The 19,455-nt window shown below is 40.3% G+C and overlaps 2 long non-coding RNA genes across 2 annotated transcripts in view; one reads left to right on the forward strand and one right to left on the reverse strand.

The window, feature by feature from the left end:
* Positions 1 to 200: 200 nt before the first annotated feature.
* LOC131514622 (uncharacterized) overlaps positions 201 to 19,455 on the reverse strand; it is a 284,232-nt gene continuing 264,977 nt past the window's right edge. Inside the window, exon 3 of the long non-coding RNA XR_009263171.1 lies at positions 201 to 482. This is a non-coding gene — a long non-coding RNA (uncharacterized LOC131514622). The remainder of the gene's footprint in view (positions 483 to 19,455) is intronic.
* The window catches only part of LOC131514621 (uncharacterized), a 40,685-nt gene continuing 29,713 nt past the window's right edge, over positions 8,484 to 19,455 (forward strand). Inside the window, exons 1-2 of the long non-coding RNA XR_009263170.1 lie at positions 8,484 to 8,737; positions 10,282 to 10,472. This is a non-coding gene — a long non-coding RNA (uncharacterized LOC131514621). The remainder of the gene's footprint in view (positions 8,738 to 10,281; positions 10,473 to 19,455) is intronic.

Raw genomic sequence — 19,455 nt, forward strand, 5'->3', positions numbered from 1 at the left:
AGCAAAAAGAGATGAAGAAACTTGCTCTGACCATGAAGTTACCACTTGGTGAAACCAAGATTTAAACCCAGGCCTGTGGGACTTCACAGCCCTAGTTCCTAACCACGGAACTTTATCACATCTCAAAGGATGCCCTGTACTTGAGACAAGATAAACTTAAGACACAGTGATCTTGCGCAAGATACCTTCACATGGGCAGGTCCTCTTAACCAGGAATGTTCCTAACTTTCTTCTCCACCTACCCACACCCTGCTGAACCCGTTCCATTTCCTTCCCAAGATCTCTTTCCTTACCTCTGCAAGTGGATCTATGAGAATCCAGTACTCATCGTTAGATCCTTTGCAACACCCAGAACTGGCCTTTGCACATAGTAGACAGCTGCTGGGTAGTGGAGATCCCCCCGTTCCTCATCTTGGAAGAGAGAGATTGAATCTCTGCTTTCCCACTTACTGGCAATGTGGTCTGAGATTCAGTGACCTCATCTGTAAAGAAAAAGTAAAAAGAAAAATAAGTAATATTCATCTCACAGATTTGTTATGGAGATAAAATGAGCTATTGTATATAAAAGTACTTTGTAAATTAAAGTACCATTCAGATATGAGGGATAATAGGATTAAGTCAAATCAATTTTGTATTGCATTTCTTGAACTAGTCCTGAGATTGTTGAACTGCGTCCAATTTTGTACATGAACACATTATCATGAATGCATTATAGCACTATTGAGGAAGGCTGCAAGATCAGAATCGTTTGCCCTGGTAAAGAGAAGGCTGAAGTGAGTTTTCAAAACAAACTCCAAGTGTTTGTCTATTCAATAGACAATTGTGAGCAACTCCACGGAGTCCCTGGCCTCAAATTAGAGCAAAAAGGGATTTGGTCCAGACATAAGGAAATGCTTCATGAACATAAAGACTGTGAAACCTACTATTAAGGGAAATTGTGGAGACAAATAACAGCCACAAATAAGTTACTTCATGCTGCCAAATTGACCAAGGAGAAAAAGAAACATGTTTATTTTTCAAAATGTGGAGGTTCTGAAGCAATTAAATATCTTCCCTCACTAAATTGACATATTTTTGGTCTTGATGGCACTATAAAATTAAATTCTTTAGAGGAGGTTTAAAATACAAGACATGGCATCTCTTCTGGGGGAACAAAACACAATGAAGAGGCTATTAAAACTAGAACGATTCAAGACAATGTATTTGTGGACTACTCTAACGACTCGTGTAAAGAGGAAATGGCCCCAGTGAAATTAAAGCCATCCCATATATACCCGTTCTCTCTCCCCCTCAGCTTGCCTCCCCTGCTTCGACAATCACTGTCTGTATTTGAGCATCCACGTCTACTCTGCTGAAGCTGGGGGCCCCAACACCCTTCTTGTCATAGCGAATGGAAGGCAGAGTGGCCCTAAATACCGATATGGATGTTATGCAGAACAGGTCAAAGCCCTAATGCCCTCATAAGCATAGTTTCTGTTGAGCTATACTTTGTATGAATCTTTCAAAAGGTTGGGGCCTTTCTGTGGCGACTGAATACTGACAGCAAATGTAACCTGAGTCCAGTTAGAGGTCACTGACCGTGCTCCATGCTCTACAATAAGCTTATCGGGGCCATCTCTTGAAATAATAGTCACTTCCAGGTCTCCTTCATCTTCTTCACTCTTTACTTTCCTCCCTCCTCCCCCACCAAAGCCCACCCTTCCCTCTCAGGCATGGATCCTTCAGCAAGGTTCTCTCTTTTCTTGGGCTTTTCCTGTTGCCATCACAAAGCCCTCAGTGTCCTTTATGGAGTATCTTCATCTAACCTAGAGTCAAAGGCCATTCTTGCCTCAGGAAAAAAAAAAAAAAGTTCTAACTTAAATGTTTCCCCCAAAATATAGTTTAAAAATACATGTTAAATGCATGTAAATAGGGTATAGTTTTAAAATACATGTTAAATTAATATATGTTGAGGAAAATTGCTAGACTGAGCAATGTCACTTCATAATTGACTTAGGGATTCTGAGAGTGACACGTGTTTCTGTGAGTATGTGGAATCTGTCATGCAAGGCAGTGCTCCTTTGCAGTTTCTGGGTAATTGACTCAGGACTCAATTTTCCTAAAAGATAGAAGTAGATTATACAACAAATGCTTCTATCGAACTCTGCCAAAAGGATTACCAAAATGGACTGGTGCCATCATTGTTCCAGGTTTTATGACATTTCAGGCACTTCTTAACCTTGAGCAATCATATTCTAAGTTCCAAGGTCACATGCAAATAAAAATGATCAGCCTTTTATCGTAACAAATGTAACCGGCTGATCGTCAGAGACAAACTTATCTTTGCAGAGTATTGCCATACTCTTTAAGGAAACTTTATATAGGTATTTTTCATGGCTGGATATACCTAAGGCAACTGTTTAGAGTTTATTCCAGAGTCATTTATTTGCAGTTTTATTAAGCAGTCTCTTCGCAGCGTGTCTGCAGTGGTAAAGCACCACACTGGACATGGGGTGAGTGAGACCCAGCCCCTGTGCTCAGTGGTCAGGAAATGCCCTGAGAAAAATGAAGCAGAGTTCTTTACTCTAACGTATGAGACCTGAGTCATCTAGTCCCCAAACCCCTCTCTGCCTGCATCTTCACTGATATTCCTCCGGCTTTGCTGCACTCTAGCCACACAGGTCTCCTTTCTGTTCCTTAAACTTGCAAAGAGTAAGGCCCTCCTCAGGGCCTTTGTCCTTGACAATGTGCCAGCCTGGCAGTTCCAGAGCCATACTCGTGGGCTCCTGCCTCACTTCATTCAGGTCTCTGTTCAGATTTCTCCTCCTCAGTGAGCCTCTTCCACCATCCTGAGAGTGTCCCTGTCACTCACCATTTCCTATCCTTGCTTTAATCTTACACACCTTACACACCTTATAGATTTTATTTTATTCACAGCTATGTCCTCAGTGCCTTGCACAGTATCTGGCACTCACTTGGTGCTCAGTAAAATTCACTAATAAGTGAATGGACGGATGGGTGTTCAACCTAATAGGGTGATTGGACAGATCCACAGATAACCACATACAATCACTACTAGAAGCCTCATACAATCACTACTGGAAGCTGGAAAACTCAGCAGTTTTCTTGGAAGATTCAAATATAAGCCAGGCACTCCATCTGCACAAGCATTCAACCTAAACAAGTTATATATGTTGGGAATACATGCAATGAGACTCAAACTTTTAGTTCCCTCCTTTTTGCTAAGTTCTTATCTGAGTAGGTTTAAGCTGGAACCCAACTGTGACAACGATTTGATGATCTTCTCTGTGAGAATTTTTGAAACATCTCCAAGGCTTGAGTAAGGCAAATAATATGCCTTCAGGACACTTAGCTACCATGATTCCTGAGAAAGAAGGATCAGAGAACTAGCTAGCGTTTATTAAGTGCCCTCTGTATTCCATGCACTGACCTGGAGATTTAGAACTTCACTTAGGTCTACTGCAGGATTCTTATTATGCATTTCTTGAGAAAGCAATCAATACCAGTAGCCTACGAGTCTACGTCTCGCACTTTAGGCATCTCAAGAGATCCAGAAACATACATGCTATCTCTTGAAACGACTTAACATATTAGTGGGATGTCCACAACTGCTGTAACCAAGAGCCCATGAAATGCACCTGTTAAATTAGAGAAAAGTTATTTCTTTTTCATGTAACAGCCCAAAGAATAGTGTTCTCAAAGGGCTGGAAAGGCAGCACTGCCCTGCAAGGTCACCCAGGAACCACTGCTCTGCGAGGTCATCTAGGAACCAGGGCTGTGGGTGTGTTCTAACAATGTCAACATAGTTAGATCCAAGGTGGCTGGTCCAACTGAAGAAGGAAGAAGAAAAGAGAAGGTAAAAAGGCTAAGTGTTGTCATCTTTAAGAAAAGATTGAGGAGTCACACCTGCCACCTTTTCTATCATCTCATTGGTGAGAATTGAGTCACATGGCCACACTTGAAAAGCAGGCTGGGAAATATAGAGTCTAGCTGAGAAGCATGTATCCAGTTGAATTTGGAGGCAGTCATCCTACTAAGAAGAAGAAGGGGAGAATCGTTCCTGGAGGATGGTTGGCAGACTTTTACCAAACTAGGTTATTAACTGGTTGAATTTTAGGCCCAAGGAATAAGTCCTCTGGGTGACGTGATGGACATTTGCACATTTTTGCCTGCCTAGAACCTTTTGAACATCTTTCCTGAGTGTGGAGAACTTCCCACTTTACGGCCCCTGCCACCCCATGAGTAAAGGCGGTAGCTTGTTTTTCCCGCATCTCTTGTAGGTAGGGCCTGAGCATGTAACCCAGGCTCTGCTCACCTGACACTGTGCAAAGACTTCAGTTCAGAGCAAGCAGCATGAGGAGCTTTGTGGAATCCATTTTCAGGTGGGGATGGAAGCTGAGGCATTTGATTTGGGGACAGCAGTGGCACTGTTTCTGGTGTCAGTTACTTGAGCACAGTTAACTAAGAAGAGGAAGTTTGGTTGCTCATGGCCAATTAAAAGAGTTTCCTTCCCAACTTTGGATTTGGTTTGGATTTGCTCTGCTTTTCTGTGTAGTCAGAACACAAACAGAAAGTGTATGTTTATTATTCCCTTCGGGCTCTTCCTAGAGGTAAGGGTTCTAACTTGGGATGGGGGTTTTGGTTAACTTTTTAATCAGCTGGGTCCTGGTAATGCTTTTGTGGGATGAAAGCTCTACTGGCATCTCAGTCATCACGGACAATGAATCAATTTAGGACTTGGAGTGAGGTTTTTGTTTTTTTTTTTTAATTTTTTTTCAACGTTTTTTATTTATTTTTGGGACAGAGAGAGACAGAGCATGAACGGGGGAGGGGCAGAGAGAGAGGGAGACACAGAATCGGAAACAGGCTCCAGGCTCCGAGCCATCAGCCCAGAGCCATCCGCCCAGAGCCTGACGCGGGGCTCGAACTCACGGACCGCGAGATCGTGACCTGGCTGAGGTCGGACGCTTAACCGACTGCGCCACCCAGGCGCCCCATTGGAGTGAGGTTTTTTATCTTCAGAGATTAAGGCAGGAGTTTCTGAATAATTTTTTTTTTTTTTTTTTTTTTAAGATCTTGCTTAATTAAAGGGCTTCACTAGATTGTGTTCGTCATTGTCAGAGAGCCTCACCTCTGGCTGTTATTGCCTGGGTCAAACTTCTTCTCGTCCCTCAGCTTTGCACTAGAAAAGGGCTCTTTCTCAGCCACGGCTGCTCATACCTCTTGCCAACTAGCACAAGTTGGACAGAATGTTAAAGATGACTCAGAATACATACTTGGGGTGGGAAGATCTAAGGACTCTCATTACATTCTGTCTTGTTTATGTTTTTTCATAATCTATGACTACTATTCCCTTTGAATCTTCCATAGATTCTAGTCATAGGCCAGACTCATAACTCAACCCAAATTATTGAACATAAGAAGCATAGTAAGCATTAAATACATATTGGTTAAACTGAATTAAATGAGATTGAAATATACCACCAAGACATAGACCTCTAGGGATTGCTTGATTGCAAAAGCCAGAAACCTACATGACAAGCTAAAGCCAAAAAGGGAAATTTACTGCAAGGATACATGGATTTCTTTAGGAGGGAAATGAAAGACAAGTGGAAACTTACCAGGAATGAGGGAGAATGCTCTTAAAGGTGCTAAGTTTGCTCATTTCTGAAAATTAGCTCTATTGTTCTGTTCTCTCTCTTTCCAGACTGACTTTTCTGACTTCTCAATGTAATGACAGAAAACAGCATTCCCAACCTCATGTGAATTCTTGCAAGTGCTCAGTATATGTCAACTATAGTTACTGTGTTTCCATCACATGCAACACCTGGGCACTGGCTTTCTTTCAAGTGTCAGACAGACATCATTGTCAAGCAGAATTCTTTCTCACTGACCTTGGATGTTGTCTCACATTCTTCTTCTTCTTCTTTTTTAAATTTATTTATTTTTGAGAGCGAGAAAGACAGAGTGTGAGTGGGGGAGGGGCAGAGAGAGAGGGAGACAGAATCCAAAGCAGGCTCCAGGCTCTGAGCTGTCAGTACAAAGCCTAATGCGGGGCTCAAACTCACGAACTGTGAGATCATGACCCGAAGTCAGACGCTTAACCCACTGAGCCACCCAGGCATCCTGTCTCACATTCTTTTAAATATAGAGCTCCAGATAGCCATGGCAACAACTGGTAATAAATGTTTGAGAATGACCATCTGTGTTCTAATTCCTCTTTCATAGGATAGTCCTCTAAATATTTTAAGGTAGTTAAAGGGTCTTCAGTGATTATGTTGCTCTAACACTCAGTATCTATAATTCTTTGGGTTATGTGACATGGTTTTGAGCCTCCCTTGCTCTCTTAGTAACAGTGGAGTTGTACCAAACCTCATTTAACTTACAGAAATTCAGTGATATCTGTGTTGCACCAAACAACAACAATTAAGTGTTGATGGTGGGGGGCAGGGACTGAGTGGCTTAGTACGTTGAGCATCCAACTTGGGCTCAGGTCATGATCTCACAGTTCATGGGTTTGGGCCCCGCATCAGGCTCTGTGCTGACAGCTTCAGATTCTGTGTCTCCCTCTCTCTGCCCCTCCCCCACTCATGCTCTGTCTCTCTCGCTCTCAAAAATAGATAAACATCAAAAATTAAAAAAAAGGGGGGTTGGGGGAAATTCCTTTATCCTCCCTCCCTATTTACACTCGAACGAGAAAAAGGGAATCCATAGACAGCATACACAGAGCAACAAAAGGAGTTAATTTTTGGCTGTTGTTCTTTACACGACCCAGGTGCTGGCAATGTAAAGTCAATTCAGGGAACTCCAAAGATAAAGTTGACCATATGTGATTTGTAGTGTGGTGACTTTAGAACTTGTACCCCTCTGTCTTCTCTTCTGAAGGTGGTCCTACTTGCTTTTCTTTCACCTAGAGAATAGTCTTGGGAATTTGAAGCAGGACTTCCAATGTGGTCTTTACAGAGAAGACAATGTAGTTCTCACCTCATCAGTTCTAATTTTACATATGCAGCATCTCAGCAGTATGGGGCTCACTGAACACCAGAAGTCCTGCCACTCTTCACATTTACTGCAATAAAACCCAAAATAATGTGCCTCCTCATAACATGAATGCAAATACAGTGCATCAGGCCAGCTTCTGTTCTCATTAACCTTGCATTATCTTACCCCACTAGGTAAAAATCATACTCCAAGGGAGTGCTTTTACTATAACTTACAAGATAACTCGAGGAAAAGCACACTGAAGGGGGCACAGTATCAGGAAAATACTCAGCAAATGTTAGCCTCTTCCACTCTCAGCAGCTGCTTCATGACACATAGGTGAACGTCTTTGCTCGAATCACTAGTATTTTTTGTTATTGTTTCTGGTCCATAGTTCAAGGCTGTCCCGGTCTTTCTGGTCCAGGTCCCACCATCTAATCTGTTTGCTCTTCCTCCCTGGTTTGCATGCTTCTCACTTGCCAACTGACTTCTTGACAGCATTTTCTTACCTTTTCACATGTTCAAACTGGGTGGGAGATGGAAAGGTAGCACCCACCTGGAGCAATGTGCAATACTGGTAGTTACACACTTCTCTCACGCTGTTTGAGAGTGCCACGTGGTTAAAAACATTATAACACGTTATTTAATGATTTTTTAAAAAATCACACGTGTTGAAATAACTTTCTAGGCTCAAGATGCAGATGCTCCTGCCCAGGGCTCTGTGTCAACAAACTGAGACTTCGATAACTTTTCTGTCCCTGTAAATGTTCAGTTTGACCAAAAACAAAGTATATCCAGGCTGCCAATTCCCAAACGCCAAGCCAACTCTGGGTCCTCTCACCCCAAACAAGGTTGGCTGTGTGACACCAGAAAACTAGATCTTTCTTATTTTTCTCTTGTTTGTTCTTGATTCTTTATCTTATAAAAGTTTCCTGTCTTCGGCTTCATTTAGCCGTTCTTGGAAAGGAGACTGTCTGCTTCATGAAGTGTAAATAAAGTTCATCTGTATCACCTAAATTATCTTCTTTCATCATTTTTTAACACATGTAGCAAGTTGAAACAATAGAACACCATCCTATGGCTGATCTTGTTAGTAAAGGCTCTCAAGTAGCGGAAGAGAAATAAAGGAACAAGAGTTACTATTTTGTTGTGGTTCATCCACTTTCTCTCAAGTTTGAGATACACTGAGTTTAAGAATCTGCTTCATTGTAGGGCTGGGTGGCTCAGTTGGTTGAGTGTCTGACTCTTGATTTCAGCTCAGGTCATGATCCCAGGGTCATGGGATCAAGCCCTGAGTCGGGCTCCGGGCTGAACGTTGAGTCTGCTTAAGATTCTCTGTCTGTCTGTCTCTCTCCCTTGCACATGAACATGCACATGCGCTCTCTCTCTCTCTCTCACACACATTCTCTCTCTCTCTCTAAAATAATCTATTTCACCACACCTCCACACCTGGCTCTGCTTCCAACTGCTTTGGTTATAGTCACACCTGTACTAAAGGAAGAAACTACAAAAAAAAAAAAAATCACAGAAGGCTCTATCAGAAGATCTCCCAAATGATTAAGAATGACAACCCCATACAGAAAATGAAGCCCTTCAAGAGGTTTGAGATAACCCAAAAGAAGAGAGAATTTATTTGCCCTATTTCAGGAAGGCTTTTGATACCATGTGATACAGAAGAACAATGTCCAAGTACAGGATAGACAAGAAGAGAAAGAGAAAAAGGAAGAGAGAGGGGAGCTGTAAAGAGGACTACCAGGTGAGCTCAGGCTTAAAGTGACTCAATTTGCATACAGCTAATCTAAAAATAGAAAACAGAATAGGAACATGAAGCCCTAATGTGCCATTCTCTCCTTGCAATTTCCAAAGGTGAAGGTCAGTATTTGACAGAGGTTAATTAAGAAACACACATGCAAACAACACATATACACATATTCATAATGTTTTATATACATATTTATTTTATATATATTTATGTATACAAAATACCACCTACAATTTTTTGGCCTGATCTCTAATGTACAGAAGAGCAGTGTGGATAGAGCACTGTTCTAGGATAGGGCATATCCTGGGACAGAATATCCCAATTTGAGTCCTTACTTGACCACTTGCTGTTTACCTTGACTAAAATTTCCTGAGTCTCAATTTTCTCATATTTGAAACTGACACAATAACAGAGAAGTGACAACATGTTGTGTTCTGTAAAGTCTAGGCAAGTTATTCATTATTAGGAAACACCTGACCATTGACTTTATGGCTCCCAGCCAAATACTTCCACAATCCTACCAAGATCCATGAATGTCATCTCCTTTCAATTATTTATTAGAAAAATGAGCATAAAGAAAAATTCCATTTTTTGAAGAATTCCTGACTGCGCTGTTTGTGTTGATTTCACTGATTTTTCAATACTTAGGAGAACAGGAATAATGGAAACATCAACAAAAATAACTCAGAAAAAGTACAGTGGCAGGGCTCCTGGGTGGCTCAGGTGGTTAATTGTCTGACTTTGGCTCAGGTCATGATCTCACTGTTCGAGGGTTCAAACTCCGCAACTGGACTCTGTGCTGACAGCTCAGAGCCTGGAGCCTACTTTGGATTCTCCCTCTCTCTTTGCCCCTCCCCCCACTCACGCTCTGTCTCTCTCTCAAAAATAAACAAAACATTAAAAAATTTAAGAAGAAAAGAAAAAGAAGAAGTAGGGTGGCCCGATAACCAATTCTAATATGTATTTTCACACCTCAGAAAAAGTAATTCATTGTGTGATGCTATGGTGGGACCATCCCCTGGGCTCCTCTGTCCTAGACAAGTTACATTATTATCAGTTCAAGTTAAGAGTTGGAAATAGAAATACCTCCAAATATTTTAAGGATACAAGAGTTTTAATATAGGGAAATGGGTACTTATGCAGCGGTTCCAACACTCACCCTCCTCTTGATAGCTTTGCTTGTCAGCAGGGAGAGAAAAATCAGGAATTTCAATGTGTTACTAAGAGCAAGTGTTCAAGGTCCCAGGGGGAATGCTCATGATGGTTGGATCTGAACTCCTGAGCTGATGGTGGTACTTTGTGTTGTAGGGAGTCAGGAAGACACAAACACTGGATTGCTTTTTTCACTTATGAACCTTTTTAATGAGCGACACTAAGGTCTGATGCCACCACTCTGGCTATTCAGTGTATAATTTTAAGAGCGATGAAAACGTTTTAAAAAGCAGAGGTGAAACAAAAATATTCTTTGCCACTAGAGAGAGAAACAAACAAACACACAAAAAGAATTATTTAACTGCCATCTCTCCTTTTTAATATAGAAATTTCCAGATGGGCAATTTTGGTGGCCTTTAAAGTGAAGTTGAGGGAACTTCAAGATGATTACCCTGACTTGAGACTGGAAAGTACCCTTAGCACTGTTCTGGATGGAGCTTAGAGTGCCGGGCGCATGCAGCCTCACTGAAGCTGAAATTGAAAGTTGGCTCTGAAATAACGGATTTTATAAAATTCGGTAGGTTGAATCTTAAAGGATAAAAAATTCTCTACATTTTTTATATAGATGTATTCTATGATTTTACTATCAAGATGTTTGTACTAAATACTGTTTCCTTGCTGGTACCTTCTCCTCCAAGGCTTGACCCACTTGTGCTTAGTGTTCCTCCTGCAATCCTAGGCAAACAGTTACTGTTTTTCTTAGTTGACAAACATTATTTGAACTGCCACCCCTATGATGAGAGTCCCTATGATGAGAGTCAGGTAAGGAACAGCCTGGGGCCGGGCAGGGAGGGAATCCATGTGCATGTATAAATTTGCATCCCTTCCTGTTCTTGCTTCATGCATTTCACAGCAAGTAATGGCAATGGGAGATTGGTCACACACTCTCTCCATCTGGTACATGGGTATCTGCTGTTGTCAGAGTGGTTTGTTTCTGACGGTTACAGCTGCTGGATCAACACTTATTTTTTTCAAAATGACTCAGATCTTTATGTTCTGTTGCTTTAGGGTAATACCTATGACAAATATTAGGATGTGATGGTGCAGGGCTAGAAAGAGTGGACGTGACAACCAGCACTTACTTTTAGGAGGTAGTGTCTGAAGACCATAACTCTTGTCTGATGACTCAGCCACCCAAATTCCAGATACCTATGTGCCATATTCCTATAAACATCGGACATGGCCCCCTATAACGTATCGTTGTGTTAGAAAGGTGAAACAGTCGAATGCTATGACAAAAGTTTTGGCATCTCAAGAATCCCTGTGCTGGGACTACGAGGTGTAGTTGTGGTCAATTCTAAGCATGGATGGCACTGGTATTAATTGAGCGTATCTATTGGGACAATGTCCCAGGCTTACAGGTTTATGTGGGACAACCCTATGAGATAGGCACTATTTTTCTAATTCCCATTTTACAACGGAAACTGGTGCACAAAGTGGTTCAGTAATTTGTTCAAGGTCACGCAACAGTGGTATCATCAGAAGCTGCATCTCAGCCTTTGGGATCAGGTTTCTTCCTAAATTTCTGTTAAGGTTACTACTGTGCTTGTTCTGATAACCCAGCTTCAAAGCGTTGGATCTGGGAGAGATTGGAGAAGTTTTAGAGCTACCCATTCATTCTAGGGTTGAGGACAATGAAGACAAGAGAATGTTAAGATGACTGTCCTGAGGCTCCATATCTGGGTCATGGCAACACCAAGACCATCAGCAGTGTTGTTTTTTCTATTACATCACACTTTGGCTTTTCTCTGCCCATTGTTCTTTATTGCTAATGAATCACCAAGTCTTACCTGCTTCCTTCCTAGCTTTTCCGATCTCTGTCTCCCCCTTCCTCTCCCCACTGCTGTCACCAAATCCAGGCACTGGTTACCCTCCCCTAAAAGATTATGATTGACCAGCCTCAGGACTGCCTGTCTCTCTTACTTCAGCTGGGCAGCTATGAAAACAAAAGTAATTAGTAATTACAAGCTCCACCTTTCAAAAAAATGTGTGTCTCAACCATTCAGTCATTTCCTAAATGTTGCCCAGTTTCTCCTTTGTAATTGTAATTGTTATTTTTTAAAACATCTTTAAACATTATTAATGCTCATTGCAGCAATTATTAAAACACAGTTTATGCTAAGCTAGAGCTTTGGCGTTGTGCTGCGTGAGCCACACATCCTTACTAACTTGTTCCTTGTCCTTGACAAAAATTACATATTTTATTACTTTTGCCCAACCTTAAAAAAATTTAGACATAAAATATGTTCGTTACAGACAACCCATTGCATATAAATAATTACAGAAGAAATTAAAATACTTAGAATCATATTCATCCAAATCAGAGCTAACACATTGTTGTGCATTTTTCTCTTATTTGTAAATTTTTCTTTTCTTAATATAAAAATTTGGGAAATCCTAATTTTCCTCTCTGGCAAACTGTGGATAGTAAACCTCTTTCACAAGTTTGTTGGATGGATGAACTGAGAATATATATAAATATACCTGATGTATAGTATTTGCTCAATAAACGGTGGCTATGAGCTGTTTTTATATTTAACTCTCCAATCTGGAATTAGGTTTTTTTGTTAAGTTTATTTATTTATTTTGAGAGATTGGGGGGAGGGGAGGGGCAGAGAGAGTGAGAGAGAATCCCAAGCTGGCTCCGCACTATCAATGCTGAGCCTGGCAAGGGCTCGATTCCATGAACTACCAGAATGTGACCTGAGCCGAAATCAAGACTGGGATGCTCAACTGACTGAGACATCTGGGCACCCGTGGAATTAGTTTTGATTTCAAAAATGAAATAGGGGAATAACTTCATTTTTTTCCCAAATGGTTAAGAAATTGATTTGGGGTGCCTGGGTGGCTCAGTAGGTTAAGCATCCAACTCTTAATTTCAGGTCGTGATCTCATGGGTGGTGAGACCAAGCTCTGTGGTGTGGACCCTGCTTGGGATTCTCTGTCTCCCTCTCCTTCTCTGCCCCTCCTGCCTGCACTCTCTGTCCTCTCTGTCTCTCAAAATAAATAAACATTGAAAAAAAAAAGAAAGAAATTGATTCAATTTTTTAAAATTAAACTTTCGATTTTGAGGTAATTGTAGATGTGCATGTAGTTGTGATAAATAAAACGAGAGATCTTCTGCACCCCTTTTCTCAGTTTCCCCCAGTGTACTGCAGTACAATACCAACCAGGATACTGACATTGATACAACTGATATACAGAACATTTATTTCTACCACCAGGAAGACCCCTCCTGTTGGCTTTTCATGGGCACACTCACTTCCCGCTCACTTCCCTCCTGCTCCCATCCACTTCCTTAACCCCCTTCAACCATCAATCTATGCTCTGTTTCTATAATGTCGCCATTTCAAGAGTGTTATAGAAATGTACTCATACAGTATGTAACTTTTTTGGATCAGCTTTCTTCACTTAGCAGAATTCTCTAGAATGTGACCATTTTAAGTGCAAAATTCAAGAAGTTTTTACTCAGACTGTTAGCTGTTTTGTTGTAACAATTATTTCCTTTATTGCTTACTTTAGGGAGAATAGGCCCGTTTAGGAGTCACAATGTCTCCATCAATTAGTCTCTTTTCAAGTTCACGGAAGTGTTTTGTCATTTTACTGTGTATTATTTGTTATATTTATTTTTGTGTAATATATACATAATACGTATTTTGGAACTCCCTAACTTAAAATTTATTGGAAATATATTTTTTGAGCATGGTCTGCAAAAATTCTTGATTTTAAAAAGTGCCAATTTCTCAAATTCTCTAAAATAGTTAAGTTTACTGTTCTTAAAGGTTTTTAAATTTTTCTGTATTAAATTCTCATTTTAAATTGCCTGTTAGGACATGAAGGGATATATGGGGCATTGTATTGCCTCCTTGTCCCTATAGATGCATCCCCTCCCGTGCTGGCTTTATTTTAATAGAAATTTAATTACACATCCTATTTGGTAAGAGAGACAAATGAATGAATCTTGCTGACAGAAAAAAACATTGAAGAATTATACCTGTGGCATGACACATTTGGCTGATATGTCCTAAAGATATAACACATTGCTTACATTGGCAAGGAGGGAAGGATAATTTATGTGGTGCTCTCTAAATACTGTGTTTGTTATAGTTAACTGTTTGTGAGATTTATTTATTTTGCACTTGAAATCACTGTGTGAATCTTATGACCCCAAAGACATAAATAAACTCCATATTTCTGGCATTCTCTTACTAACCCTGATGACATATGGTCCTAACTCCAGAATTTGTGTTTTTTTTTTAAATTTTTTAAAATGTTTATTTATTTTTGAGCGAGGGAGAGAGACAGAGTGTGAGTGGGGGAGGGGCAGAGAGAGAGGGAGACACAGAATCTGAAGCAGGCTCCAGGCTCTGAGCTGTCAGCACAGAGCCGGATGTGGGGCTCAAACTCAGAGACTGTGAGATCATGACCTGAGCCGGTCAGACACTTAACTCACTGAGCCATCCAGGCGCCCCCAGAATTTGTGTTTTTATAAATACAAATATATAAAATCAAGTTTACTGAAGTATAACTTAACACACAACAAAATGTGCCCATTTTAAGCACAAAATTCAAGAAGTTTTGACAAATGTATATATCTGTATCACCACCAGCACAGCCAAAATAAAAAACATTTTCATCAGCCCCAAAAGTTCTCTTGTATTCCTTCCCAGTCAATTTTCTCACCCACCCCCAGCCTCTGGAATCCACTAATTTGTTTTCTGTCATTATAGATTAGCTTTGTCTTTTCTAGTGCTTTATATAGATGGATTCATACAGTATGCACTCTTTTGCATCTGGTTTCTGTAGCTCAGCATAATGTTTTTGATGTTCACCCATGTTATTGAGTGTGTCAGTTCTAGAATTTGTATTTTTATTAGGGCTACTCATGCATTCATTCAAGAAACATCTGCTATGTGCTAGGCACGGTTCTTGACGATGAAACAATTGTGAATAAAAAGAAGACAAATTCCTGCTTGTGGAGCTTGCATTTTAGCAGAGATTCGAAGCAAAAATTTCCTATATGTACACACAACTGGAATGATTGCTATAGTGAAAGACAAAGCAGGAAATGAATATTAGGGAATGCTTGGAGCTTCTAGAAAATATTATCTGGGAAAACATCACTGGAAGTGTATTTTTGAATATAGAAGGAGATGAAGGAGCAAGCACAAAGATATTTAGGAGACGAACGTTACAGGCAGAAAGCAAGTACAAAAATCTTGACACCTGCCTGGAGAGTCTAAGAAACCCAGATGGGCTGAAGTAGAAAAAGGAAGGGAAGGGAAGTGAGACATGAGGTCAGAGACATGGGGGTGAGCATTACAGGTTTTTTTTAGGACCCTATAAGCAGTGTAAGGGTTCTAACTTTGAGTGACATGGGAGACATTGGAGGCTTTGAGTGGTAAAGTGACATGGTCTGACTCACATTCTCAAAGGATCACTTTGGTTGCTGTACTGAGAAAAGACTGTAGGAAAGTAGGGAGACTGGTTAGGAAGCAGTTGCAACAATCCATGCAGGAGACGATGATAGCTTGGACAGAGTAACAGTGGTGCAGGAGTGAGGAGTGGCCCCATTTTCAACATATTTTAAAGCTAGAGTCAACAGTATTTGCCAATTGACTGAATGTGTAGTGTGGGAGAAAGAAAAGAGTTAAGGATGACTCTAGGGTTTTTGGCCTGAGTAAAGGGAAGTACAGAGTTAAGACTAGGAAAGAAAAGAGAGAAATTAGTTGTGGTATGAGGAAGAAAGACACGAGTTCACTTTAGACATGTTAAATTTGAAAAGCCCATTGTTGAATGAGCAGATATGAGCCTGGACTTTAAAGGAGAGATTAGGATTAGAAACATGCATTTGAGGTCAACAGCAGCATGTAGATGGTTTTTGAAGTCACGAGAGTGGATGATATAAACAAGTGTGTGCAGAGGAGGAGGAGTCTATGGATCAAGTTGTGAGACAGTCCAACTTTTAGATATTGTGAAATGAGGATGAACCAGTAAAGGAGACTTAAAGGAGGAGCTAGGGTAATGGAGGTAATCCAAAAGAGCATGCATCTTGGAAATCAAGTAAAGATAGTGATTCCAAGAAAAGGAGTATCAACCATGTCAAATGATGCTGATAGTTCAAATAAAATAAATGAGAATCGGCCTTTTGATTTATCAACTGGAAGGGAGGTCATTGGTGACTCTACAAATCATTTAGCGAAGTGGTTGGGTGAATTCCTTATCAGAGTGAATTTTAAAAAGAATAGGTGAGAGGAAATGAGACTTTTTTTTTTTTTTTTTTTTTTTTTTTTTTTTTTTTAGGGATTTCGCTATAAAGGGAGCATCAATATGTTAGTATGATTGGATGGGAAAGTGGAATCAAGGGAAGGAGTCTTTGAGACGGGAGGATTTTTTTGCTAATGGGAATGATCCAGTAGACAGGGAAAAATTGACAAAGCAGAGAAAAAGAGGTGCTAAAGTGATAGAGAATGGAATCCAGCACAAAAGGGGAGGGTTTGGCACTAAATAGAAGCATAGACCATTGATCCAGAAGGAAAGGCAGAGTATATGGTCCCAGATGTAGGCAGGTGAAAAATGGAGAGCTTAGTGGAAGTTGTCTTTTTGTAACTTCTATTTTAAGAGTTAAGGAAGGAGTAAAGGTGGTAAAGCAGAGAGAGAGGGTGGAGGATGAGACCTTGGCTATTTCAAAGAGACAAGGTAAAAACTTAAGAAAGTGAAAGGTATAGCCAAGTGAGTGCATAGACTAGGGACACATAGCATTATTATTCAATAGCACTAAGTGCCTGCCCACTTGAAATTTTGGTTATGCTTTAAGGGAGGACCAGTCAACAGGGTCCTGTGCTTATCTTAAGCCTCAGTCATCCATGAGAATGTACCTGTGCCATATATGCAAAATGGAAGAGTTGTGTTCATTTAGAATTTAGGTGTTTCAGTTACCTTTTGCTGCATAAAAATCCTCAGCCATAGCAATTTTAAAGCAACAATTTGTTATTTCTCATAAGTCTGTGGTTTGACCTGTTGTTTCTTCTGTTTCACAAGGGATCAGGCAGGGCTATATTAACATGGTGGATTTGACTGGGCTGGAATGTCCACAATAGCTCCCTCACAAGTCTGTATCTTGGCAAGATGGCTGGCAGACTGGGCTGGGATGGCTGGGCTTCTCTGTCTCTGTGTAGTCTCAGGACTTTTCTCTTCCACCTGGCATCTCCAGCAAGGAGTCAGACTTATTGCATGGCAGCTCAGGGTACCAAAAGTAAAGGAGCAGAAGCTTCTAGTAGTTTTTAAGTCTGATGCCTGGAACTGGCACAGCATCACTTCTACCACATTCTGTTGGCTACCCTGAAGCTGTGTTACCTTTGGGGCTATTGTTGGAGACTAGCTATCAGAATCTATCCTGTGGCTTTCACTGATTCACATCTCTCCCATACATAAAACATATTTATTCCCTTCCCAAGGCTTTAAAACTTTACCTTATGATAGTGTCATGCTTGGGCTTTTAAGTGTAGCATGCTGTCAGTGGGTGTGTTTGATGCTCCTTGGGAGTATCTCTTCTGGATCTGAAGATGTGTAAAGAGACAATTTAAAGGTGAGTGGGGCAGGGAGCAAAAGAGTCACTGGTCCATAGCAATTCTAAAATCCAACAGGGCACGTAAACCAATTTTCTCCATCCCAGGAGTAAAAAATACACATTTACTGAGGAAGAGATTTGCTCGCTGGGAATAGTTCTCCTTGTGTCCTTGCTCTCTTCTTTGAGCTCTTGGCTCAAGTGGAGGAGCCAAGGAAGTGGAGAAAATACGTAAGTGAATAATTTTAATGATGAAACATGGAATTTAAGCTAAATAGGGAGAGAATGAAGGGTTGGTGGGATGGGGAGGATGGGTGTAAAGGTGACAGAACCACTGGGTCCTCACAGAGTTGAAAAAGTCTTTTATTGAAATACGAGAGAGAGAGAGAGCTGGAAAGTTTGGAGGTATTGTATGGAGAACGAGAAGCTGAAAACTTGATTCTGGAATGATTATAGGGAAGTAGATACCAAAGACTAAGGTAGTGGTTCTCATCCCTGGCTATACATTGCCATCACTTCAAGATCTTTAAAAAGTCACTAATGCCTGGGCCTCTTTCCAAACCAGCAAATCATGATCTCTTCAGGAAATCTGAACCATCTCTCCCATCTCCTTTTTAAAAGATCTCCAGGTGATTCTAGTATCCACTTAAGACTATGGACCATTTATTGTAAGTAAGGCACTTAAACAAGTCCCTGTCACAGTATGTACCAAGCATAATCCTAAATCTTTACTCACACTTCCTCACATAGTATTCACTGAATTCTAGGAGATACGTATTATTATTCCTATTTCACAGATGAGGAAGCAGAGGCTCAGAGGTTAACCAGACCTGCCTGACACCAAAGCCATGTTCTTAACCTCCTAATTTATTTTCTCCAACAAATGTGTGGGTCTGGGGTAGAATAAAAAAGCTACTAAAAAAGCTCTTAGAAATATTTTTAATTTATGCTTCTTAAGCAACTATTTATGCAGATTGAACATATATTATTTCTTTAGATAAAATTGCTTTATGACCAGATGACATCACTTCTTCTTAATTCAAACCTCATGAAATTTGAACTCACTTAGACAGAAGGGATCCCAGGAGCATTCACACCAAGCACCCCTATCCCATACACACACATTAAAGTTGTGCCCAAGTGCTGTTAGAGAAAATCTAAAAAAAATATTTTGTCTTTAGCACACATCTACCTTTTAAAAGAATTACTCATCACAGAGATAAAATGAAAATACAACTTCTCCTTGTATTCTTTTAAATAACACTCTTCTGTTTGGATTTCCCTCTAACAAGTATTTTTAATGCAAGGCATTTTTAGAAAGTAAGGAGCTGGAGAAAAACTTAGAACAGGAAATAAAAACCATGTAAGTGCTTAGGTATGAATTAAATTTGACCTGCACAAACAGCTGACTCCTTATGTACTATAGTTATTTTGGGTTAAATAGCAACTCAAGACTAACATTTGACACTGAAATGTTCATTCAAAAGGACCAAGAACTAAAACTAACTTTTTGAGAGATAAGAAAGGGCATTTCATTTAAAAAGATTCTCTCTGGGGGTGCCTGGCTGGCTCAGTGGTTGGAGCATGTGACTCTTGATCTCAGAGTCTTTGGTTCAAGCCCCACATTGGGTGTAGAGATGACTTAAAAAGAAGAGTCTCTCTTGGCAATCTATTGTAGCGCTGTGTTTCCTATTAAACCTTGGCTCAAATTCTACTTTCCCTAAAAAACTCTGTTGATATGCCGTATCCCAAAAGGGTCATTCTCTTATGTTGTGTTGATTCATATTTATGCCAAGACTTTTTTTCCAGTTTCATTGAGAAATAATTGTCATATATCATTAAGTTTAAGGCATACAGCATGATGGGTTGATTTACATATATTGTGAAATGATTACCACAATAGGTTCAGCACACATTCAGCTTCTCATGTGGG

Source organism: Neofelis nebulosa, chromosome 6 (assembly GCF_028018385.1).
Source record: "Neofelis nebulosa isolate mNeoNeb1 chromosome 6, mNeoNeb1.pri, whole genome shotgun sequence".
Lineage (NCBI taxonomy): Eukaryota > Metazoa > Chordata > Mammalia > Carnivora > Felidae > Neofelis > Neofelis nebulosa.